The following is a 26,900-nucleotide window of genomic DNA, read 5'->3' on the forward strand; positions in this document are numbered from 1 at the left end:
AACACGAGATATGATTCCCTAATTGACCCCATAGGACATCGGAGACATCTTTAGAATATATGCTACCCTTGTACTACCGTTTATATTTTCTGAATCTCTCGATGGATTGTCCGAATCCGTCCTTACAAAATATGATTACTCAAAATAATCACCACGGATGATTTTCAATTGTTTTATCGCTCCTAATTGCAACAATACTTGAAAATCTGTAAAATGATTGTTATGTCAACGTACTGCAGACAAATTGGACGATTTGATTGAAGTCATGCCTTGACTTCAAAGAACTGTAGATGGGCTACAATTAGAGCTGTTTGCACGCGGAAAACAATGGTTAGCTCCAGATACACATACACATACACATACCCGGGATGGCCTGATTGAAGTTAGGCCTTGAGTTCATTGAGCTGTAGATGACCTGTAATCAAATGTTTTACCTATGTGGAACCTCTGTTCACGTTTATGTAATGTATATTCAAATAGCTCTCATTGTTGTCTATCTATGGTTCTCTGAAGTCAAGGCATGACTTCGTTTAGACCATCAAGTTTTCCTAGGAATAGTTTCGAGAGAAAGCGGTTGATACATGATAGCATATGTATGTAGGGCACAGAGGTTCCACTTATTCGAGGAATTTACTTACTTCTGTTCGGTGAAGTATTTGTATCTGGAGCTAACAGTTGTTTTCCGCAGGCAAATAGTTCTTAATGTAATCCATCTACAGATCTTTGAAGTCAAGGCATGACTTCGCTTAGGTCATCAAATTTTCCTGGGAATAGTTTTGAGAGGCCTTCTAATCTACACGCAGCCTATTTATTGCACCCATAAATAAATAGAAATGCTCCATAGAAAATCAAAAAGCGCTCCATAAAGAATGAACATATGTACCATGAAAATGTACAATGTTATCCATAAATAATTGAAAACGTTCCATACGTTATAAAAAAATGTGTAAATTTTCCCATTAAAAGTGAATTTTTGCACCAATAAATAATACTGAAATGCTCCATAATAAAATTCAAATGCTCCATAGAAAAATGCAAATGCTCCATGAATAATTAAAATTGTACCCATAGAAAAATCAAATTGCACCATAAAAAATTGAAATTGCACCATAGAAAATAAAAGAATTCTCCATAAGTATTATCGAACTGCACCATAGAAAACATAAATTGCTCCATGAAACATTGAAAATCTTCCATAGATAGCATATTCTCATAATTTAATTCGACAGCGCTGAATTGCTTTACATTGCATTGCTTTAGTGGTGCAAATGTTTAAAGTTATGGAGAATTTTCAATTTTTTATGGAGCAAATTGTATTTTATGTGGTGCAGTTTGATAATACTTATGGAGAATTCTTTTATTTTCTATGGTGCAATTTCAATTTTTCTATGGAGCAAAATTCAATTTTCTATGGGTACAATTTTAATTATTTATGGAGCATTTGCATTTTTCTATGGAGCATTTGTGTTTTATAATGGAGCATTTATTGGGGCAAAATTTCACTTTTAATGAATATATATTACTTAATCCATTATTCTCTTTTCAGTGACGAATCTTACCACCATTCCTGGCGCGCCAATCAACATTTTTTAGCAAATCACCGTATACATCACCATAATAATACATGCGAACATGTTTAAATATATATATCGTTATCTGGAAGCGTTTGGGAGCGTACGGAAGCGTACGGGAGGTCCACACTTCCATCTTTCCCCTCGACTTGAAGGTGTAGAATGTTTTCAAATATTGACTATGTTGAAACCTTTCTATCCCTTGAAATTTTTTCTGCGGTACATGCTGCGCAGTTGGCCTGGCCGTTAGACAAGAAAAATGATAGACTTGAAAAGTCTTCATTTTCCAGGATGCATTCACGTAATGGCTGCGTTAGTGTGAGATTAGATTAGATTAGATTGGAAATAATTATGTTTCTGCTCAGTGAGAGACTCAAACATAATCGATCCCTCCAGAGTCATCGGAACGCGTGAAAAAAAAAAGAAAAAAAAGTAAGCGATCTGAGAAAAAAACCTCAATTCACATAAAAAAACGCGAAAACAACGAAAAAACACATCTCAATTTATTAAAAAAAAAGTCATGTAAAACGAGTTGAACAAAAATAAAATCAAAAGATATTTTTTCTTTTTATTGTATAAATAGGGTATAGTACCATTTGGGCAGGTGTTCGTATTTTGGGCACTTGCCACTATAACTAACTCAATTTCAAACCGATTGATTTGAATTTTTGTACAGAGTTAGATACTGTAAGTGCCTAACTCTATACAAAATTTCAAATCAATCGGTTGGAAATTGATTTAGTTTTAGCGGCAAGTGCTCAAAATAGGTACACCTGCCCAAATGGTACAAGACCCTAAGTATGTTTCAGCTCAGTGCGAGGCACAAGCAGAACCGATCACTCCAAAAAAATGGCGACTAGAGAAATAACAAAATAAAAGAAAAGACAAAAATAAACAAAAACACCCTAATTAATCCACCTAGCGGTGATGCTGCCTTTCTCGTGCCATAAAGTATCCTTTCAACAAAACACAAGTGATAAATTAAGTCCACTCAATATGGATATATTTCATATGAGCATGATCGAAATTTCAATTGTGGATTTTTTATAATTCCGAATATCTTCCCCAACTATCCAAGGAGAACCATTTTACTTAGTTTCAGAGAATAAATTCTAGAAAACAATCGCCGCATTTAATATTGAGGCATCATATAGATATTCAAGTAATCATTTTTTTAATCTTGACATATTTTCCATGCAAAATATACACAGCAGATGAATTTGTAATATCCTCTGACATATTTTTTGGCATTTCCGAACGTAATTTTACCTGTTTACTTAGAAATTCTGAAATTTGCACGAAACGGAATCACCAAAAAACGTAAATGTTTTCAAGACTGAATCATAATTTGGACTCAATTTTACGCGAATCATGTACACAGCAACAAATTTCTTGTGATATCACATCATTTTCGCTGCACATTAGTCGCGTCGTAAAAGTGATGTAGAGATTACATTCTTTCCACGCAGCAAATTAGCCGCCGCAGCTTGAAAGTGGGTCTAGCAATCGCTATAGAGCCGATTCGATAGATGACTCATTTATAGATGAAATATTGGCATAGATTCGTACACTGATCCGTTGATTGGGAGGCATATCCCTTACCTCTCGGCCGTTTCACCGAGTTAGAATGAGTATGATAAATATGATACTGCTTTTAGGTATCTGCTGAAACGGGTTTATCGACGCTTTCCGTTGCCAACCAGGGTGTACATGGTAAGTGTGATAATTGTTGGAAAACGATGTAATCGGCAGAAATTACATCCAAAAATGGATACATCGCCAGAAGTTACGCGCCTGGATATTACAAAATTATTTGCTGTGTAAGTGCTGGTTGGTTGCGTTAGATGTCAACAAATCCGTTTCACCAGAAAAGTAGAAGCAGTATCACGTTCATCAGCCACCTTGTAACTCAGTGAAATAGCCGAGTGGTAAGAGATGTGGCTCACGATCAGAAGATCCGGTGTCCGAATCCATGCATGGCATTATTTTACTTTTCTATGTTTTATCTGTCAAATCGGTTTTAGCGATTGCTAGACGCTAAGAAAAAATAAGTTTTATTTTGGGGTGTTTTGAAAGACGTAAATTTACATGTTTCAACCTCTAAATTTGTGTTTTTGGAGATGCTCGTATATGTCAGGTTCAGGACATTTAAAATTACATGATATTTTCTAGGTGTGTATCGTCGTTTTCCAACAATTATCACACTCTATGTGGAGTTTATGTCACCGTCGAATGTTATATATTACGATTGTTGATTATTTTCGGTGAAAACACACACTAAAACTCGATTATATCACACTGGTGGTGATCGATTGATGCAGTAAATATCTGATGATGGCTGAAGTTGAGTAGGCCGAAACGTTATGTATAATCGAGTTTCAGTGTGTGTTTTCACCGAAAATAATCAACAATCGTAATATATAAAATTATCACACTCATCATGTACACCCTGTTTAGCACCGGAAAATGTCAACGAACCTGTTCCAGAAGATAGGGTAGTGGAGATAATTTGACCCGGGGCATGTATTTTGGCCCACCCTGGGTTTTACATTTATCATAATTATCTCTACCAAATCTTGGCAAATGATTATTGGAAGTTCCAATAATCATTTGCCAAGATTTGGTAGAGATTGTATGACAAATGTAATAAAAAACCCAGGGTGGGCCAAAATACATGCCCCGGGCCAAAATACCTCCACTACCCTACTCGCTTATTTTCGAATAGGATGAATATGGGAGCGTAAGATTACTAATGATGGAACACACATCCTATATGAATTGTCTGTTGGTTTCATTCTAGCGATTGCTAGAACGCGATTTAAGAGTGTACCATCAAACTCGGTGAAATAGCTAAACGGCGGCGGCTAATTTGCTGCATTGAATGTAATTTTTTCATCACTACGTGAGTGATGTGCCGGTTAAGGTGGGATCTTAAGAATATTTTTGTAACAATATTACCTGGTTTACCACTCCTTTGGCATTAGGGTCATTTTTTGACCCAAACCGTACACCACGCCACACAGTAAAACTGCTCAGCACTAAAATGTGTAAGCCCTACTCATAAGTGCATAATTTCCAGACCACACAAAAATGTGTTACAGTTACACATTTTCAAAAACAGCTCGTACTCTCGTCTAGATGCGAAATGTCGATATTTTTTTGTTTTCCAAGGTCACTAGTAAACCTAGCTAGATTGCTGTACAATTTTTTTTGCGAATTTAACGATTTTGCGGACACAGGAGCTGATTTTGTGAATGTGCAAGGGTTATACATTTTTGGTGTAGTCTGGAAATTATGCACTTTAGTGCTGAGCGGAGTTAGCGCACAGTGACCTGTTCCCAACGTGATGCAAAAGGAAGGTTAAGAGCTTAAAATCAGTTTAATACGCGCTACCGAGGTACAACGACCCACCTTAATATCTCCCTTATATCATAATTTTTCATATGACATGTTTACACTAATCGATAGCATTTTTAATTTTCTATCTTCTCAACCAATAAAACTTGGAATTTTACCAACTGATAAAATATTAAAATTAAAAACCGATTTCAGCCATTTCTGATGTAAGAATGCGAAAAGTTTTCCGCAGATTTGCAGATCGAAATGGAGCAAAGTTGTAAAACTTGATGTGAAAATCTCTTTGCTTACTCGCAAAATTTATGATTTGTGCAAGAAGGGCCGTTTTAAGTGTAAAAATGCGTATTTTGTAGTCCAAAATCGCGAGTACTTTTGGTGCAAAATGCGCCGGCCTTCGCCGTAACTCCAAAACAGCCGTTGGTGTTTGAATTATGACTACAGTAACACAGAGATGAAAATCAGAACCTTTCAAATGAGCATTAATTGCGTTATTAGCTGCAGCACTAACGTCGAGTAAACGCCGTGATGCATGCAACACTCAAACCACGTTATTTCTTGGCGTGTTACATTTCGTGGCGCATTTTTCCCGTAACGGGCGGCGTGATTTACCCCGAAAAACTGAAAAACACATATTTGATCAATAATTTAAAAAAATCATAGCATAGCTTCTACAATGTTATGTGATTTAACGTTTTCAATAATTGGAAGAAAACACATTGAACTTTAGGATGCCGGCAACTAGAATGATCATTATTAATGAATGAATTAGAGGAAATTACATTTCAATTTCACTGGAAAAAGTCAAGTAACCGTTCGCAAATTATTTTTTCAGTGGATTTTCATGGATTAAGTGAAACCCGCTTGGAAGCATAGTGAAACTCCAAAAAAAAAGTTATTGGAAATTTCGCACTGTATCGTATTATTAATTGTACAGTGACCCCACAATTTATGAATCGGCAGTTTATGGATCACTCATTTGATCAACATGGTGATTCATAAATAGTGTACAAAATTAAGGTGATTCATATGTATATGGTTTTCAATTTCAAGTGTGTTTTACTGCAGTCGAAAGTATGCAAAATCGAATCGTGTAGTTGTCATCCATCACTAACGATCCATGCATGAATGTGATGATGGCAATATGTTCTGTGCATTGGGAACAATTTGGGGGTCACCGATGGCACGGAGACTAACCGAATTTTTAATACTCGCGTATCTACAATGATCATTTCTCTTCGGATTATCCCGGGAAATACGTCCAATATTCTGATGATCTTTTGGTGTATTTCGGTGAAGGATAACTAGGATATCATCCAAAACAAAAACAACCGAACATGATTTGCCGGTCAAGTTATTATTCAAAAGAGAACATCGATGAAGAGAAATCGATCATTGTAGATACGCCCGTATGATACTGAGCGCGAGAATTTCACCTTTTCGAGTATAGGCCAAATTATACCATAATAGCAAATACTAGCTCAATTATACTGAATAAATATTTCAAATTCATAAGCCTTCAGTACACGCTTTGCCAAGTGTGCAAATTTTTCCGCACGCCATTGGGGACTACGAAGGTTGATGAGCCGGGAAACACTCTTTCTTCCTACGGGGTTTCTTATGGGAGTATGAGTGAAAAAAAAGCAAAAAATCTTCCCTCCTTCACTTTCCCACAGAAAACCGCAAACAAAATCATCACCTTCGTAGTCCCCAATAACCCAGCAGGCCAAAAGCGGTCGCAACATTGACAAAACATCAGAAATGTCAAGCGTTTGCTTTGATGTTGGTTGATGCGTGCGGAAAAGTTTGTACACTTGGCAAAGCGTGTATTTACTGAAGGCTAGGTATATGACTTGGAAACGAAAAATTACTTAAATTCTACTGCAGATTCTTTCCATCCAATTTCATATTTAAAACGCCAACTTCGCGAGTGTAATGATCAAGGAACTGGTTACGCTATCGATGGCTGTATTTGACGAAACTGTGTTACCTTTGCTTTGCAACCAATGTTCATTCACGCAGCGTGCGTCGACTCACACACGAATGAGATGATCGTGATTCGATTTTAGGACGATTGCCGTACTGATTCGTCATTCCAAAACACGATTTTGACAATTTGGGCTGGATGATCGGACAAATCAGTCGATTTCGGGATGGGGTTTCCGTTCAATGCACCTAACCGCCGTCTAGCACGTTAGCGCCGCTCTTTCGTCGTCGTCGTTCGCTCTCACGTTCTCTTGGTGTGCAGTGTGCTGCGGCCGCGGCGGCCGTCGTCGCGGTCGTCACCTGCTAACCAAATTACACCTGTCGCTCGGGTGAAAAATGCTGGCCCGGATCACTAAATCGGCCATAACTCCGGAACGCCTTGACCGATCCGAACCATTTTTAATAGCAAACAATGCGGTAAAATTCCGGTTCGATTCGAGCTATAATCCGAAAAATCGGCCAATGGGAAGTGCCTTAAAAGTGAGTGAACTTATTTTGTTCACAGACACACATACATACACACATACAGACATCATCTCAATTCGTCGAACTGAGTTGATAGGTATATGTGACTTGACCCTCCGAGCCTCCTATCGAAAATTTTTTTTTGAGTGAACATATAGCCTTTCAGTTCACTTAAGTGAACGAGAAAGGCAAAAACGCGTTAGACAACAACAAACATCATCTCAATTTATTTAAAAATAAATAAAAATAAAACAAGATCGCGTAAAACGTGTAAAAAAAGTTGACAATCCGAAAAAGATAATCATATTTTCTAAAGAAAAAAAAAGAAATAAGAAAAAAACACATCCACACCCGCGACAACACGACTCTCGGAGAAAAACGATGCGGACAATGTGGTATACCCGCCACCGACTGATATGGCGATCTTGATCCTTCTAAAATTAAGAAGGGTGTTTCGTCGTCCTGACTGCAGGGTTGCCCGCTTGTACATCTGAAATAGAAAATAGTATTAAATGGTGATAGGCTCACAACGGTTACATCATTTTCACAAAAATCGGCCAATTTGTGTGTTTCGCGGATGACATGGACATCTTCTTCTTCTTCTTTATGGCTCGACGTTCGCATTGGGACTTAGCCTGCCTCTCTTGAACTTAGTGTTCTTAGAGCACTTCCACAGTTGTTAATTGAAGGGCTTTCTTTGCCTGCCATTGCATGAATTTATACATTGTGTGGCTAGTACAATGATACACTATGCCCAGGGAATCGAGAAAATTTTCCCGACCGGAACGGGAACCAAGCCCGCCGTCTCCGGATTGGCGATCCATAGCCTTAACCACTAGACTAACTGGAGACCCCCGACATGGACATAATCACCACAAAATTTGGATTAGTGATAGAGATGAACACCCGCATGTAACGCGAAGCAGCAAAGGTCGGACCGTTTATGAATACGTCAAAAAAGTACATATTAGTAGGCGAAGCAAAACGCGACCGTATCCGTCTAGGAAGTAATGTCACGATAGACGAGGATACCTTCGTGGGGGTGTAGGAATCCGTCGACCAAGGTATTTTTAAGGAAGGTACAGGGATATCAGCAATCACAGGATGCGGGGTGAGGTATTCAGCGGGGGGGAAAAGGGTGACAGCTGGCGAGCCAGCGTGCTGGCTGATTTGTTTACACGATTTCCCATTCTATTCTTTTGCACTCGTCAATAAAACAGAAAGTAACTATCATCATCATATAGCGTCGCCCCCATATTTTAATCGATCAAAACTACGGAAGCAGCACACAAACTGGAGTTTTCACAACGCCTATTCGTCATGGAGTATAGCTTTACAAATCATTCGTTAACTTCTTGGGATCTAACGCCAAAGCCTCCATCCGTGAGGTTTTTGAACTGATCTTATTATTCACGTTTAAACCACTCCTTCAATCATTCCATCCATTCTATTAATTATATTCGCACAAAAATGCGCATCCATTCAACGTTTACACCTGTTGGCTTTGATTGATGACAGACGGCACAAGAACAAGATGAGGGGAAAAAATGAGGCTTTGAATTTCATGGCATGCTTGCTTATTTTACCAAAACAAATTGGCCAGCTGTCTTGTACTTTTCCAATATGGCGGACTGAGCAGTTTGGCATATCGGATTACCTCCCTTTTAGATACCTTGCCGTCGACCTCGAATCCTTATTGACGGCAGACAACAATGACTACCGTGAAATTCGGAGGCGCATCATCAGTGAAAAACGTTCCTACTGCGAACTCCAGGAGAAACTACGATGTAAAATGATTCACTGCAAGCACTCGGAGCGAACCCAGCATCACAGAGGTCCAATATTGAAAAAAGCCGGCAGAAACTCAATATTTGAACATGTCTGTTATGGGATACAGTATATCGAGCATTCATCTATAATACCAGGAGCACTGACTGGCATTTAAAAAATTTGGAAATATTGATTTTGTATCTTGTTACAGCACTGAATAGCTGCTGATGGAAAATTTACTGAATTTTTGATAAAGAACACAAACAAGTTCAACCACTACAAAAGTCTGTTAATATAAGTAATTCAATTGCTTCCAAAAGTTTATTTGTAAGTTCTTGTGTATATCAGACATCTGCAATGAAGCAACAGATCAAAATAATGCTTTTGGCTTCAAAATTTACATCACATGTCATTAGTACAAGAAATTCTTACACTTCGAGTTCAAAGTGTCTTACAAAACGCTCCCCGCTACTCCCCGCGGGGATATTCCGTTCAAATGCACGTTTATGTATGTAGAATCGGTTAGGGAAAAATGCAACTGTCAAGAGCTGCCAAAACAATATCGCCATGATGTGGAGCGGACCTGGTGTGATGGTTAGAACACTTGACTATCACGCCAAGGACCTGGGATCGAATTCCACTCCCGACAAACTCACCAAATGTGAGTTCTTCCTTCGGAAGGGAAGTAAAGCGTGGGTCCCGAGATGAACTAGCCTAGGGCTAAAAATCTCGTTAATACAGATAAAAAAAAATATCGCCATGATGATATGTGTATAGTCAAATTGTATGAAAAACATCCATTTTGTTCGCATTTTGTTCGAAGAAATCGACAAATAATGAAAATGCCACTAACATGAAAAAGAGCGCTAAATCATGTTCCATACATTCATTTAGGCCAAAACTAGCAGACTACTATGATTTGGCATTTTTTGCCAGGTATTTTCAAATCTGGACCATTGTGCAGCATGGATATGGTCCAGGCCGGAAGAAAACGTTAAGCAGGGCATATCGCAAGAATGCCGGACAACAACCTTGCAAAGTAAGTGGGCCAGGTGGAATGTGGCCTGACGAGCATTGGACGGGATCGGGGATGGAGAGCGGCAGCCAAAAAATAAGTATTGTAACATACTTATTACTATTATGTCTTATGTTAAATGTGATGTTCAGCAAATAAATGTATGCATATGACTTCTACAAAGTATAATATCCTAAAAATATGCATATTTAGGTGCAAAAATGTAGTAAATACATCCATATGTTTATAAGATAGAAAGAACTTTCTAAAAATAACAAAAAAATAATAATGTTTTGAATGTCATGTTATCAATACTACTTGGTCCTACGGTTCCGCGGACCCGCTCACACTGACCCGGGGGCGGAACCCGATTTTTGCCATTAATTTAATTATGACGAATGGCGTTTGGTGGGTTGTGCAATAAATGTTTCCTTCTGTCCGGTTGTTGCGGACGGACGCGGTGTTTGTTTATCCTGTTTGTGAGGTTGGCGGCGGCCGGCTGCGGTGGTGGTGATCGTTTTCAGTCTTGTTTTACAACATCCATCGTTGTTGTACCTACGGTGTATCCTCTATACATAGGGGGATTAGGGGCATAATGGACACCCTCTGCAAATGAGTATGTTAGGCCTATATAACAGACAAAAACTTAACATATTATCAGTTGGCTTACAACTTTAACTTGTTTTTTGCGTATTTCAATCATTTACAGCAGGTAGAATGTCATTATTGTGAAGAAATAATGAATTGTAAATCGTGTGTTTTTTGGGGCTGGCAGGAAAGGTACGGGGCGAAATGGACACCCATCGGGGCATAATGGACACCCCTGCATATTTTATGCTGTATCTTTGATAATATCGACCAGTTAAGTAATTTGCCTGCGGGGATCAATACCACAGATATAATACTCCAACTTAGACGAGTTTACATAACATCAAAGTTAATCAAATAAGTTTTAGGCTAAAATAATCGGATTGATTTTTACCAAACTCTCTAAAACGCCTAACAGTATGCAACGCGCGTACATCCATTAATAATTGCCAGTGTTCATTTCACCCCGAATTGACTACAGCATTGAAATTGCTATTTTGAGTAAATTCTGATCAAAAATATAATACTTCATCCATTGCCAAATCTGCGTCAACATGTAGATAAGCTAACAATTCACTTATTTTTATCGTGGACACACTCAAACACTCGTAATACCTTATTTGCTACTGCTTCGAAATTATAAGAAATCCACCATATAAAAAACATACTTCAATTTCAATGATATATTGGTTATTTTGAAGGAATATAAATGGTGCTTTTGAAAAATAGAACAATGACTTCTTCCTATACACTTATGCATTAAAAGTTTTACATAAAAGCCAACGGTTTCGGCAAAAACAGGGGTGTCCATTTCGCCCCGGGTGTCCATTATGCCCCTAATCCCCCTACTATAAATGGATGAGTACCTACCACCGCACCACCGTTTGGTCGGTCAGGAAAATGGCAATGTTGAAATTTTAATTGCTATAATCCGCAGTTGTTGCTACAGTGTGGCTTATTAATTGCAGGAGAAATGGTTTGTTGATTTATGTTTGTGTGTTGTAAGCTGACAGTGTTGCAATTCTGCATGTTGCTTGATCCAGTAGGGGTCGGTTACCAATTAGGAGAGATTAGTGATTAAAAATATCAGTAGCAGCAAGAAACTAAAAGGGCGCTATCCATAAACTACACACGCAACCTGAGATTGGCAGATTCTAATACATTTGGGTATGAAACACATACAAATATTGTATTAGGGCCTTGCAAATACAAAAATTGGTAGGTGGCAGTATACCAAAAATTGTATTGGCTTCCTAGAACCTGGAAAAGGAAAATTTCGCATGTGTGCGTGTGCTCTGTCGCACTGGTTTCCCATTATTTGTTCTATTTTTAGACTGATCATGGAAGCAGCGGCGGCATCAAATACCAATACATGTTTAAAAAGAAATACGGGCGGCGGCGGGAATCGAACCGAGACACTATCATGGTGATACACGGTATCCTGCGCTCTAACCAGCACGGTCATAACTGCACATGGATAAACAAGAGGCTGAAAGCCATCATGATAAACATAAACGTGGCTTGGTGATGGAAGTGATACAGCCGCCACACTGCACAATGGGTCCAGAGCCGTATTTGCGAAGACAAAACTGTTTAAGCTTCAGCTTTAAGTTTTTAGACACATATTGTGTTTTAGAAAGTTTATTTTCAACTAGCTGTCCCGGCAAACGTTGTCTTGCCAAGCTGTGGTGGTTTGACAACTGTTGGGGTCATAACGTCACCGCACTCTAGATTGGTTTCTTTTCAATCGTGTTGATTTCCTTCCCAGCTCACGAAAATCAGTACTTTATCAATTTTCTTACTTTTCTAGTTGTTTTTCGTAACTTTTTGGACATATAAACACAGCCAACACGAATACGAACCGAACCGTGCAAGAGTCAAGCTGATCGGTTCATCCGTTCTTAAGTTTTGTTGCCTCAAAGGGACTTCAAACTCATTTTTATATATATAGATTGTTGACCCTATTCCCTATTATTGTTATGTTAGGGTGGTTCGTCTGGTTAAACTGATTCAAAAATCTGCTTTCTAATAATTTTATTTGCGATGCCATGATGGATGGTGATGGATCGTTTAATTAGAAATTCCACCAATAAACGGCAAATTTTAAATTTCATATATCTCAGGACTCTCACCACTTAGAAAGTTGGTGTCTTCGACAACGTTGTTAAGTGAGTCAAGGGCTTACAGTTAATGGTCCACTAGGCGGCGCTAGTTACACATTTGCAAAATCATTCAAATGATTGATATTTTTTCGTGAAGTAATCAACAAGCTGTAAGTTTGTTTTCTTTGAACGTGTCTAAGTCAAGTCAAAGGTTTTTCAAAGAGCTATGTATTAGTCATAATTGTGCAATGTCGCATTTCATTCGGTCCCCTTGATCCAGAGATATAGCAATTAAACGAAGAACACTCAAATATGAACTACTTTATTAGAGTTGCTCCAATTTTATGTAAAGTTATCCAATCGAGCCCAAATTTGTACCGTTTATAGCTTACTAGTTGTGCAACTGGCAGGAAAAATTTGAGAATATTTGGTGCATTATTGAAAAAGTTACAGCTTGCTGAATATATTTGAAATAATAAATTAAAGTTGCATGCTTCAATTAATTCGTAACTAGCGCCGCCTAGGGGCTGTCCATAAACCACGTGGTCATTGGGGGGGGGTTCGGTCAATGACCATTTTGTATGGACAAATAAAAAAAATTGTATGGACTAATGACCACGCGGGGGGGGGGGATGGGTTGAAAAGTCCCAAAAAAATGACCACGTGGTTTATGGACAGCCCCCTACTGACAGAACCTTGAACCAATCAGCTAATCAACTGAGCGGCCGTAACCAACCTAACAACATCGCCGAAGACATCAACTTTCTAAGTGATCTGAGTCCCGAGATATATGGAATATAATATTTGTTTGCTCACTAGCGCTGCCTTGTGGTGGAATTTTGAATCAAACGGCTCATCATTTGTTAGTTCTTGATCAGCCAAATAATATTGCCGAAGACACCAACTCTCTAAGTAATCAGGATGATGAGATATTTGGTATAAACATTTCATCAGTGTTACGTCTGTTTGTCTCTGGTATGACAGATATCACAGACAGCAAGACGTAGCACTGGTGAAATTTCCATACCGTACATCTTAGCATCATGATTACTTAAATATTCGGTATACTTGGCAAAGTTGTTAGGCCAGCCAAGGTTTTACTGGTGATGGGCCGTTTGATTTAAAATTGCACCACTAGGTAGCGCTGACGATAAATTAATTATTATATTCCATATATCTCAGAATTCTGATTACTTAGAAAGTTGGTTTCTTCGGCAATGTTGTTTGGTTTATTAAGGCGTTTCAGTTGATAAGCTGATTGGTTCAGGATTCTGCCAGTAGACGGCGCTAGTTGCAAATTAGTAGAAGCATGTATCTTTTACTTATTATCTCGAATATATCAGCAACCTGTAACTTTCTATAATGTGTAGGGAATATTCTCAAATTTTATCTGCTAGTTGCACAACTAATTAGCTATAAATGGTACAAATTTGAGCAAGATTGGATAATTTTACATGAAGTTAGAGCGACTCTAGTAAAATGTTTCATATTTGAGTGTTCTTCGTTAAACTGCTATATCTCTGGATTAAGTGAACCAAAAGAAATGATATTTTGCACATTTATGACTAATATATAGCTCTTTGAAAAACCTTTGACTTGACTTAAATATGTTCAAAGAAAACTAAATTACAGCTTTTTGATTGCTTTACGAAAAAAAAACATTCATTTCCATAATTTTGCAAATGTGTAACTTGCGCTTCCTTGTGGCAAAATGTCGAAACAAGTGGACCATTAACTGTAAGCCCTTGACCTACCAAACAACATTGTCAAGGACACCAACTTTGTCAGTGACCAGAATTCTGAGATATATTAAATTTAAAATTTTCTTGACCTCTAGCACCGCCTAGTGGTATATACAAAAGCATGCTAAGTTTTCAAAATTGCCTAAAACATTTTTAGCAAGTTGTATCCTTTTATAAAGTCCACCAAAACTATTCAAATTTTGATTACTTGTTCCTCAACGAGTTTGATTTAATTGGTGAAAATTTGGGCTTGATTGATTACAGTCAGGTTTTTTTTTACGCGGGGGATACGTACCGCGTAAAAATAAAACTCAGTTCAAAATTAAAAAAACCGCGTAAAAAAAGTCTCACCATTTCTCGACGAATCATGCAAAAATAAGACGATGATTTTTTTTTGTATGGAGTTTTCATTTACGCGGCCGCGTAAAGTTTGCAAGTGGAAAATTCCATGTAGACAATAGGACGCGAAGCTCAGCAGCGAAGCGAAAGTTATTTTTAGACCCAACCCGGTTCAACTTCTCGGGTTTGAATGGAGGTGTTTGTGTGTAGTGGTATGGAAGCTATGGAACCGTGTAGCGCATCTTAATACAACGAATGGATTATGATTTATCACATTTTCTGTACGTTTTTAATACATAAATTGGTAGAAAAGGCATATCTCAATTTTTGGTAGCTTTTCTTGTTTTGCGTGCATAGACTCATTTTTGGCCATGCAAAATTTACGAAACTTGGAGCGTAAACTTTGGCCAGTAACCTTTCCCCCGAATGGTCCACGTAGTTTATTGACAGCGACAGGTCCTAGGAGTATCAAAATGTTGTCGTCTAAGTTTGAGTCGGTTGGAAATCCTAAAATTAACAAGAAAATAGCACTTTTAAAAATTATCGAGAGTTATGATCATCAATAACAAAAATGCTGTTCTGGAATCCAAATAGTGCATCAAAAAATCGAGCAAAACGGCCATAGAATCATAGCTGGAACTTGTATGTGTTAATGCGTAAAAAAGTAAAAACAAACTAAGAAAATATATATGTGTTGCAATTCAGTATCATAATTTCAATTTTATGTAACTCATTTCAGTACCATAATGGCCATCTTTTCCGAACTGGTTTATTATGCAACTGAAATGAGTTGCATAATGAAAAATACTTGTATAATGTTCATAATGCAACTCATTATGAATATTATGCAACTCAAATGAGTTGCATTATGAAAAAAAAAACATTGCATGAAATTTTGTATGGAACTCGTTGCAAAACTCGATTTTTCAGCACTCTTCGTATTTATCCAACTCGGCAAGCCTCGTTGGATAAATGTACGACTCGTGCTGAAAAAATCAACTTTTTGCAACTCGTTACATAAATAACTATTAGGGTAAAAGCTCCCTTAGTGGAGCTAGTACCAATAGTGGTGGTAGTGGCAATTTAGCACTATTTCGACCAAAAAGCTTGCAAATGACATTTTTAATGGATGCATTATACCTAATTCGTAACATTAATTCAGTTTTGTGTTGAGGATTTCTCGAAAAACCTATTTTAAACAATTATTTTCCTTATGTTTTTTGCTCCTTTGCACCTATAGTGGTGCTAGTGTTCCTATAGTGGTGGGTCCCATAAAAACTCAATGGGATGCGCCACTATAGGAACCAATGTTAAATTTTACCTCCATAATAGGAACCATGTACCTATAGTTGGTGCAAGTGATTTATTAGCAAAAATTGAAATAAACAATGGTTTTTACATTTTTCCTAGCAAATTTAAGTGAAAAACTACCAATTAACGTTTTCAGACTTTTTATTTTTTGATATTATCAATTTTATTTAATTATTTTACTACAAGGAGCTACTAATAGCACCACTATTGGTACATTCACCCTACCCATAAAAAAAAAACAAATAAATATTTTTCTAAACGTTCTTTGAAATGTGAATTGTAAGTGATCTAAGGTATAACTTTTAACGCAGTTAGAGCATTTTGTACAGAGAACAAGATGTAGGTACACAATTAATAAATTTACCAAACAAAATTTTAAAGTTTTTTTTCGTTTTCCAAATGATTTAAACTGATCAAACTTCATGAACGAGTTCAAAAATCGAAATGATGTAAGAGGTTTACTGTTTCAATTTCCCTGCAAGCCAACAATTCTTTAATACGATTATGAGAAGCTGAATTGAAACAGAATTTCAATTTGGCCAATCGAACTGAATTCAATCAAAACCGCCAAAATCCTCTTTTTCAAGCTTAAAGTGCTGCCTATGATAATCCCATTCGCTTGAAAGCACTTCGCTCCATTGCAGCAGCGCCCACCAATTTCCATAAAAATAATAAATATTTACATACGCGGGACAATACAACATAAATGAATTTCAATTACAGTCCATATTCATGAAAAAGGGGGAAATCAACGAAAAAAAAAAACAGAATACTGAATTGCCTACCGTAACGTTTTCCCCCTTCCTCCTTCCTCGGCCATCCATCCCCAGGAATCGAGAGTGACGTGCTTCCTGCTGGTATTTCGATTTGAATTTCTTTGCTGAAAATACTGCACTGACTGGGGTACAAATATTAAAATCAGAATGCGTGGGCCTCTGCCGGCCGCCGCCGCCGCATACCGCCCAGCAGCCCAGCAGCCCAGTCGAAACAGTATCAATCAAAAACCGATTCGGTTACTGTATCATTCAATTAATAGCCAATCAATTATAGCTTTTGTTGGTTGGCACTCGCCATCTATCAGGGTTGCCATTGTGAAGGATTTTCCTGAGTATATGCCAATGAGAGAAAATTCGCTCGCCATTGGATGCAATAAGATCTGAGGGATTCTTTTCATAATTCAAATCTCAATTTGTTCATCAAACACGTGTTTCTGTTGTGTGCATGAAGGTCAGAGCAATCAAACGTAGGCTTGGGTTTTCAACACCGACCATGATTCTCGCAACTGGTGTCCAGCTGGGTTCATCGCCTTTTCAGCGTCCATACTGCTGTGTGCAGCATTGTTCACTCATGTTAATAGGGATTCCCATAAAACATGGGACAACTATGCTAAACGCGGCAGCATAGTACCTGGAATTTGTCCCGACCAACGTTGCTAAAATTGTGTAAAACTACGATCGAGAGTGAAGAGATACAGATCAACGAGGTCAACATATTCAGACACGGTGTGAAAATGATCCAACACTAATTAGTTTGGAAAATGATCAGTTATATAACATGCATATTTCTAAAACATGACACATTTTTAAATTGCATCTAATACGATAACTTTCGTACACAATCTATCTATATATATATATAAATGCAGTGGCATACGTGGGACCGCGCATAACTTGCGAATGGAAGGTCTGATTTTGGTCATCTAAGTTTTGTTCAGTTAGTTTTAACCAAAGGAAGGTTTATGACCCAAAAAATATGGAAAAATTGAGAGTTTTTGAAAATCGATCTTCCATACATTTTGACCGGGGACTTGGACTTGGCTAGAAACTTGGAACTTCCAAAAACGCAGTAGGCAAGACAAACTTTCCACTGTTGAAAATGCTTTGACATCCATGTGCACAACAGAACATGTGCTCGATGAACAAATTGAGATTTGAAATTATGAAAAGAAATCCACGTACTCCGGTGAGACTCGAACTCACGACTCCCAATTCGCTAGACGTGCGCTTCTATTCCTTCAAGCTTCGGAGTCACTCGACTATCTCCGTCGCCAGCAGGCCTAGAACTGAACTCGATTCCACAATCGCACATGGTTCTATTCTTTCCACAATCCAAACCCCCTCCGGATGGGATTAGATGAACATCTAACACATTGTATGTTGTGCACATGTATGTCAAAGCGGGAGAGGAAGTTATTTTTAATTGTCGAGAGCTTCGAGCACTGCCTCCCAATCACTTATTGGTATGGCAATTAGTGTGCAGTCGGACTCTCGACGGGTCGGTCCTCGGCCGACCGAATACGGTAAGGGTAAGGGTAAGGGTAAGGGTAAGGGATCTCAATTTGTTCATCGAACACATGTTCTGTTGTGCACATGGATGTCAAAGCATTTTCAACAGTGTAATTTCCCACATGGCTTGGTCAGCCAAAGCAAAATCAAGAAATTGACAAGACAAACTTTGCCGGGTACAGCTAGTAGGATAGCTACACAAAAAAAAACAAAATAAACCAAAAAATTAACCGTTATGTCGCCAGCAAAAAAAGCACCTGTAGAATGCCGGCAGGCTGCCCGGATACTCACGAAATTGAAATGATCATATTTCCGTAAACTTTCCACTTAATGGCTTAATCAACTCAGAAAATCATTATCTATCGAGATAATATTTTCTACGAAACAAGTTGATATTCTGGCGAAGTCATTCATCAATAGGACGCAATCAGTGAAGTACTGGATTGAAGCTGGTTTTTTGTGTGGTGACATGATCAGTTCTCAATTTCTGCAAAGATATGGTAGAAACAGCGTGGGTATTATGATTTCTGGGGTGGTCATTAGGCCGAATGGTCATTGGGTCTTCTTCTTGCCGTTACGTCCCCACTGAGACAAAGCTTGCTTCTCAGCTTAGTGTTCTATGAACACTTCCACAGCTATTAACTGAGAGCTTCCTCTGCAAATGACCATTTTGCATGTGTGTATCGTGTCACAGGCACGAAGATACTTTATTGATGCTGAATCTAATGATATTTTACCCATGAATTTTTCCTTCTTTTAAATATAGGCTGTTCTTTCTAATAGGGTATTAATTCCCTTCTTAAGCATGTGGCTCCCATTTTCATCCTACGAAAAACAAAGGATATAAGCGCTGTTTTTTTTTGTTTCTTATTTTTGTAATTTTTGTTAAAAGTGAGCACCCATGAAAACAAAAAGAACGGAATCAATCGGTGCCGTAATCGCTTGTTTTCGAATAGGATGAATATGGGAACGTGAGAATAATGATGGAACACATACCCTGTCATTGCTAAAATAGTTTTTGGCGCTGAAACTGCTGATATTCAATTCATAAATTTTTCCTTCTTTAAAACATAGGCTATTCTTTCTTGTTTCATTGTTAAACTAGTTTTTGGCAAAAATTGTTGGAAAAGGTAAAAACAACGGCTAACTCGTCCAATTCGTCCTGATGACCATTCGGCCTAATGACCCAGCATCATTTCTGGCCTTATTTGATGCTGTTTGAGCAAAAGTTTGGGTAACTGTGTTGACGAAGTCGCAAGAAATAAATAATACATACTATAGCTTCAGGTATCAGAACCCGAGCAGAAGGGAATAACAACATCATAAGGAGTTGTGTTATTTGGGCAAAATAACTGAATAATAAAATCGATTATTTTTAAGTTATTACCATAACATATTGTGTTATAAACTTGTCTGTCATAAGCGGCAAAATAACAAATTCCATAACAAAAAAAAAGTTCCTGGAAAACCATTTCAATAACTTGTTTTGTTAGTTTCAATAACAACCTAATAACAGTGAATTCAGAAAATATTTCAATAACTAATTTTGATATTAATATATTATTGATAATAATCGGAGAGCAGAATTTACTATGATATAAAACTCATTACTAAATAAGTTATAATACTTATTATATAAAATAATTCGCTTTGTCTCACAAACCCGCCAATAACATGAGGTTCATCACTCTGACGTAATAAATATTTTCAAATGATCGAAAAATACTATATTCATCGAAATGATCGAAAAATACTATAAGAGATTTCACAAGTCGCAAGATAATCGAACATAAGTAATTTCTATATTATCAAAAACGACGAGTTTCGATTCCCACCTGTAATTTATAAACTGTTCTACTTTAATTGTTTTCAGAGCACGGTTTTGAAATCAACACGTATACTTGAAAAAGTTTGATCGTCGATAGCAATTTGTGACTTTTGTTTTGTTTTGTTTTTTTCAGCATAGAAACTGAAGAATTTTTAGAATGCTCAACAGTTTTTCAGAAAATTTTTGGGAAATTGTAAATATTGTACAGATTATTACAACTTTTCTGGAAACTTTGTTTTAAGGCGAAACTGGATCCATTTCCTCACTTTTTGGTTTTTGTTTTTTTTTATTAAATAACGAAGCGATATTTTCAAAACCGGTTTTCGTGCACATTTAGAGTATGAATCAGGGTATCTTCTGAATTTTTTTACGAGAGAGAAAATGTTTTTCGTTTTTGCAGAAACCATTTTTGAACAAAATTTCACAAAAAAATGGTTTCTGGAAAAACGAAAAATATTTTCTACCGCGTAAAAAAATCAGCAGATGCCCTGATCCATACTCTACATGTGCACGAAAACCGATTTTAAAAATATTGCTTCGTTATTTAATAAAAAATCAAAAACCAAAAAATGAGGAAATGCTTCCAGTTTCGCCTTAATTTATCCGATTTTTCCCAAGAATTATGTCGTTATGTTGTCGCTCCTGGATTCTACAAGGATTCCTCCAAAAATTTTGCTATAATTTCAAGACTTCCACCAGAAATTTTTGCAATATTTTTTTTTTCTAAAATTCCTCGAAAAAAAAACGCAGTAGGCGTTGACGCGGACGGACGTGTTTTTTAGTGCCTGTCACTATTTTCTTCGAGCTCCCGTTTTTTTTTCGCGATTCCGACAGTGATTCAGCTGATTCTCCGCCATCGGATGATGCCTAGTTCGAGTTTGTGAGCAGAGGTTAACGTCGTACAGTAGTGATGGTTTCTAAAAAGTGCGTTGTGAAATTAATTTTCGAATGTAGGATATCGGAAAAGAAAATATGTGGGTCTGGCTAACGGTTCGGCGTGAACAGACGCTTTTAGTGTCATGTTCCTCGTTTCCGTGGATTCGTTGGTAATGTGCCTGGCATTGAGCCACCATCCGGTTAACAATTATTACGCGAAGAACTACTCACTGTGTCACCACCAGCATTTCATTAGTGTGGATCTTACGTGACCTTTGTTTTTTCGTCTATTTTTTTATAATGAAGTCGTTTTAGCCATTCCACTAGATGATTTATTCCAATTTATTCCAATTCAGTATACACTAGTCTAGCAAGTGTTGTACTTTTTGAACGTTGCGTATTATGTGCTAAAAAGGTGGTAGCATTCGCTGTTGAAATCTCCACTCAATCGCAACCGGACGATGTAATGGTGATTGGATGCTCGCGACCGCGAGTATGACATTTAATTCGATATTTCTGAGAAAATATTTGTGTGCTGTGAAATCAACGGAGACGAAAGGACGAACTGAAAAATCTCCAAGATCTGAGGGAACCATCTTTACCAACTCAATGACACAATTTGGTGAGCTTGTTCCAAGTGATAAATGTATTTCAGTATATTTTATCTGTATTATTTTGCACGCTGTCATAACTATATACCTTATACAACTCGGAGCGTTTGGTACGGTATGTCCACGCATCCATCCTCCCCTGTAGATTCTAGAAGTATTTCGATGTTTACAAATCCTTACGTGATATCGAAGCATTTCATAGAATCATCTTTGCGGTAAACACAACGTAGTAGGCCTGGCCGCTTTGATGATTGTGGCATATCTGTGGCATAAGCCACAATCATCAATATTGACAAGAAAAATAATTGGGCGTAATCTAACCCGATTGTTTTCCAGGATGCTTTCTCGTACTGGCTACGTTTGTGTTAGATTAGATTAGATTAGATTAGATTAGATATTTTTTTTTCTAAAATTCCTCTATTTATTTCTCTAAGGATTCCGCCAAAGACTCCTTTTATTTTTATCAAGTGACATTGTCATAAAATTCTTCCAGAAATTCGTCTACAGATTTGGTCATAAACTTTTCCATAAATGACTCCAAAAATCTTCCAGAATTTTTTCCGAGAGTTCTTCGACGGAATCTTTCATGGATTTTCAACGACTCCTCTAGAAATTCCTACAGAATCCTGCATAGAATCCCTTTACGGATTTCTTCAGAATTTCCTGTGATCATTAGTCCTGAAGTTCATCTTAAGATTTTTCTGAAAATTTCTTTGAGGATTTAAAAAAAAATGCGCCAGGAGTTTTCTTGAAGACTTCTCCAGGGATTTATCGAAAGGTTCCTCGAGAACTACCAAGTGCTCATCCGAAAATTATTTAAGGAATTCTTAAAAGGAGTCGTTCAGAAATTTCCTTCTTAACTGAATACAAAAATGGAACAACACAAAGGGACAGGTCATAATTGTCGAATTGTTGCTGTGACTTCAAAACATGTTACTGCTGTGTTGTTGCAGAAGAGTTGATCAATTGTACAACAATAACTTAACTTGTACTTCAACAAAACATGTTATTTAAATGTAATTTAGTTAATGTATATCAATAGCTTGATTATAACAAAATGAGATTGTCCAACAAAATTTGTTATGGAAAAGCTATGCCTTGATAATTTAATAATAACAAAACAAGATATAAAAACAGGTTATGTGATTTCGTAGTTATTAACTTGCTATTCTCCTCTGCTCGGGAACTCCTGCAGGGTCCTTCAAATGTCATGGTGAAGGTTATTCAAATGAAACCAAATTGATATTCTTAACAGATTTATTAGTGAGCAAACTTCGAAACATCTCCTAGGCTAAAATGGTATTGAATTGTATTAGAAGCATCAACTTCCTGTTCTTCGGCATTAAGCAGAACGATTGGTGGTTTATTGAGTCATTAGCTTTGGTGATAATCTCCTCTGGTTGCACCTATGGTCTTGATGTTGGCGATATGAACCAGGCGGCAATATATTTTTTTGTATATTAACGAGATTTTTAGCCCTACCCACGCTTTGCAAGTTTGTCGGGCGTAGGATTCGATCCCAGGTCCTCGGTGTGATAGTCACGTGTTTGAAACATCACACCAGATCCGCTCCACAGTCGAAAATGTTTTCTTGCTATTGTTGTTTTTATTTCATAATATTCGTTATACACACAAGTAAACATTTAAACCAGAAGATGGGTTTTCTTTACTTGCTCTTTGACATAAAAATTTTGTTGTGGGGTGGGGGAGATTGTTGAACAAGCTACGTCATTTGTAGGAGGGGACCAAATTTGTGACGAAATGCTACAAGGGGGGGGGGTGGTAATAAAAAACGCCCAAAAACAGCTACGTCATTTATGGACGCCCACTAACCCAAAAATGACTCTACTGTGTTTATGGACAGCGCCTTATTTATTCCAGCTCATCAATCTCGGAGATTGATGGTCACCCAATGACATCTAAAGTCAGTGTAAGGCCCATATAGACGCAGTTGTGAAGGCTTGGGTGTCCAGCATGACCATGCTGGGGAGGACAGGTTCAATTCTCGGTCGGTCCAGGAACTTTTCGTAAGGGAAATTTCCTTGATTACCTTGGGCATAAAGTATCTGCGTACCAGCCACACGATATACACATGCAAAATGGATTAGTGGCAGAGGAAGCTCTCAGTTAAAAACTGTGGAAATGCTTATAGATCACATGGAGCTGAGAAGCAGGCATTGTCCCAGTGATTACGTAACGCCAAGAAGAAGAAGAATGTACAATCAATCTTAACTAGGATGAGCTTCTTCCTAAATGACGCTACCGGTACGCCTATAACCTCCCTGATGAAGGCCCTAACCAAGGGCCGAAACGTTGGAAGCTATAAAATAATTTTGACCGGAACTAGCTAATAACAGAGGGACAATAAATGACATCCTTTGCAAATAAATATAAACAACCTACACATGAAATTTGAGAGAATTTATCAAATAGGAGAAACCCCTCATTTCCATACATTTTCAATAAAAAGTTCTGATAGCTCTGCACTCACCTTTCGCACTCTCAATCACGTCCAATCTGCATTCATTAAGTGTCGTAGTCCTTATCGTCCGTATTGCTGTTGTTATTGCCGTTGTTGTGCCCGGTTCACTGTATTATTGTGCCATTCATTCAAGCACCTGGTTTTTCACCTTCGCACATTTTTATTCTCTCCCATTCGGAAACACATTTATTTTCCACGGCTACTTTCCCGAACACTGTGCTTTAGTATTTTTATTTTATTTTTTTTCCACTGCAGGCAGGCAGGATAAATGACACTGAACTGGTTTTTATTTTTCCTTCATTCGACACGGTACGATCCCATTCCTTTCATAAACTATTTGGCTGCTGCTCGTGTCTTCCCACCTCACCGCACGACTGCTGCAGTTGCACTTCTTTGTTTTCCTCTCTCTGTATGATTTTTAAGCTCTAGGTATGTACCCAGTGTATAGTGGTCACAGAGCGCAGCGTGCTGCGGCAAATACCTATTCCCAGCAACGTGAACACCCGACCCGACCCGGCTCGCCAATAACTTTCAGCTCAATTTTCCACCCCTGCTGGCATATCGAGGAGCGCGCACTTGGCCTCGCAATTCTCGGTCTTCCACTTCACGACCCCGCCACGGCACGGGGGTATCACAGAAGCACACTATCACTACTATCCCCGGTCGTGGACCACGCAGCAGAACTCGTCCGACGGCCACTCGGTCAGCAGTAGTAGCACATTCAATTTCGCTGGAGAGCACTCAAATATTTGCTTTTACCGCTGTTTTTTGCTATTACCCCACACACACTCTCGTTTTGCCTTCCTAACGTGGAACGAGTGCCGCCCGAAAACACAAAGGACTTGCGTCCGTCCGGTGACCCCCTGGTAAAAACAACAGCGCGCAGCTATCTGGTAGTCTACAGCTCACGGAGTTCACATTCTTCGCGAAGAACTCTGCAATGATACTCTCCCGGGCGCCGCTAATGAAGCCATTTAGTCCCGATCCACTCTTTAACCCGGTTCCACACTCGCACTTCCTGGGCCGCTTGGTCACGCGGAAGTATCACTCGCGCGGAGCCCCCTCTTACCAACCCACAGCAGGCTAATCAGCGGAAACTATGCTGGGCGCAATCACAACTTCATAACTTTGCCCTGTTAAGCACCACCGCACAGATTGAAAGCCCGAAAGATCAATCTCAGAAACCGACGAAAATCACGCGCGCGTACACGTCCTGAATGACCGGCATGCGATTCGCATCTAAAGGAGCATCCGCCACGGTCGTACTGCTTACAGTCGGAGAGCAAACCAGATCGAATCCTCTTAAGCGCCGCCAGGTCCCGTCGTCATCCACCACGCGCTTTCCATCAGCTGCTGCCGGACGAAACGATGGAAACACGGAAAATCGGAAGCAGTGTGTTGATGCGCTCTCCGGTGCTGGTGCTCTCGCGCATCCCACGATTCTCTCATCTGTGGGGACGACCGGACGGACCGAATTCGGTTCATTGTTACGAAGGTCAGGTTTCGTATGGAGACGAATCGAACGAGACCTAGAGACTCGTCACAAGGCAAAAACGGTGAGAAAATTGTGAAAAGTGGAAACACAGCGCTCACTTTAAGTGAGTGGTGAGAAGTGAGTTTGGGGGAGTTGTTTTGAAGCTGCTGGCGTTACTGCGGTTACTGATTAGGAAAACATCGAGAGTAAACTCTCTCAGCATCATTTCCAGTACTTTTTGATATCGTTTTTGTTGACAGAGAGTTCATAGAGGAAATCAAAAATAAAGCCAAATGACTGATCTAAATTCAACGATTAACCAATGTTTAACCAATCAATGGCTTAATAAATTATATGAATCAGCCAACGTGGCGTCAGGAGAGCTTGATGATACATATGCCGTTTCACAAATGACTCACATCCAGCCATTCAACGCATCCAAATAAATACATTCTACTCGTCAGCCAAGTAAAGATTTTTTTTTTTTCAATGTGATATGGACACCAAATCAAAAAGTATCCGCGGAAGAATTCCTGAAGGAATCTCCGGAGAAATTCCTGGAGAACTTCTGAAGGAATGTCCAGAGAAATTTATGGAGGAATTCCCGGAGGGATTCCCTGAGGAATTTGTGGAGGAATTCCTAGAGGAATTCCTAGAGAAAATCCTAGATAAATTCCTGGGGAAAATTCCTGGAAAAAAATCCTGTAGGAATTTCTTGAAGGAATTCCTGGAATTCGTTAAGGAACTCCTGAAGCAATACCTGTACTAATTGCTGGAGGAATACCCAAAGAAACTATTCCTGGAGGGATTCCTGGAAGAGTTCCTAGAAGAATTCTTCAAGATCCTGAAAAATTGCCCGAAAGATTCCTGGGGCAAATTCCCGGTGGAATTTCTTGAGGAATCCCAGGGGCAATTCCTGTAGGAATTTCCTGAGAAATTCCTAGAGAAATTCTCGGAAGAAATCCCTGGATGAATTCCCGAAGAAATTCCGGGGGGAATACCCGGAGGAACTCCTGGACGAATCCCTTGGAAAATTTCTGGAGGAATTGCAGGAGGAACCCTCGAAGGGATTCCTGAAGAAATTCCTGGAGGAGTTCCTGG

At 38.5% G+C, this 26,900-nt stretch overlaps 1 protein-coding gene across 1 annotated transcript in view; it reads right to left on the reverse strand.

The window, feature by feature from the left end:
• The window catches only part of LOC115259474 (uncharacterized), a 730,118-nt gene extending 704,369 nt beyond the window's left edge, over positions 1-25,749 (reverse strand). Inside the window, exon 1 of the mRNA XM_029860055.2 lies at positions 24,335-25,749. The gene's annotated coding sequence lies outside the window, so the exon portion shown is untranslated. The remainder of the gene's footprint in view (positions 1-24,334) is intronic.
• Positions 25,750-26,900: the final 1,151 nt, after the last annotated feature.

Source organism: Aedes albopictus, chromosome 1 (assembly GCF_035046485.1).
Source record: "Aedes albopictus strain Foshan chromosome 1, AalbF5, whole genome shotgun sequence".
NCBI lineage: Eukaryota > Metazoa > Arthropoda > Insecta > Diptera > Culicidae > Aedes > Aedes albopictus.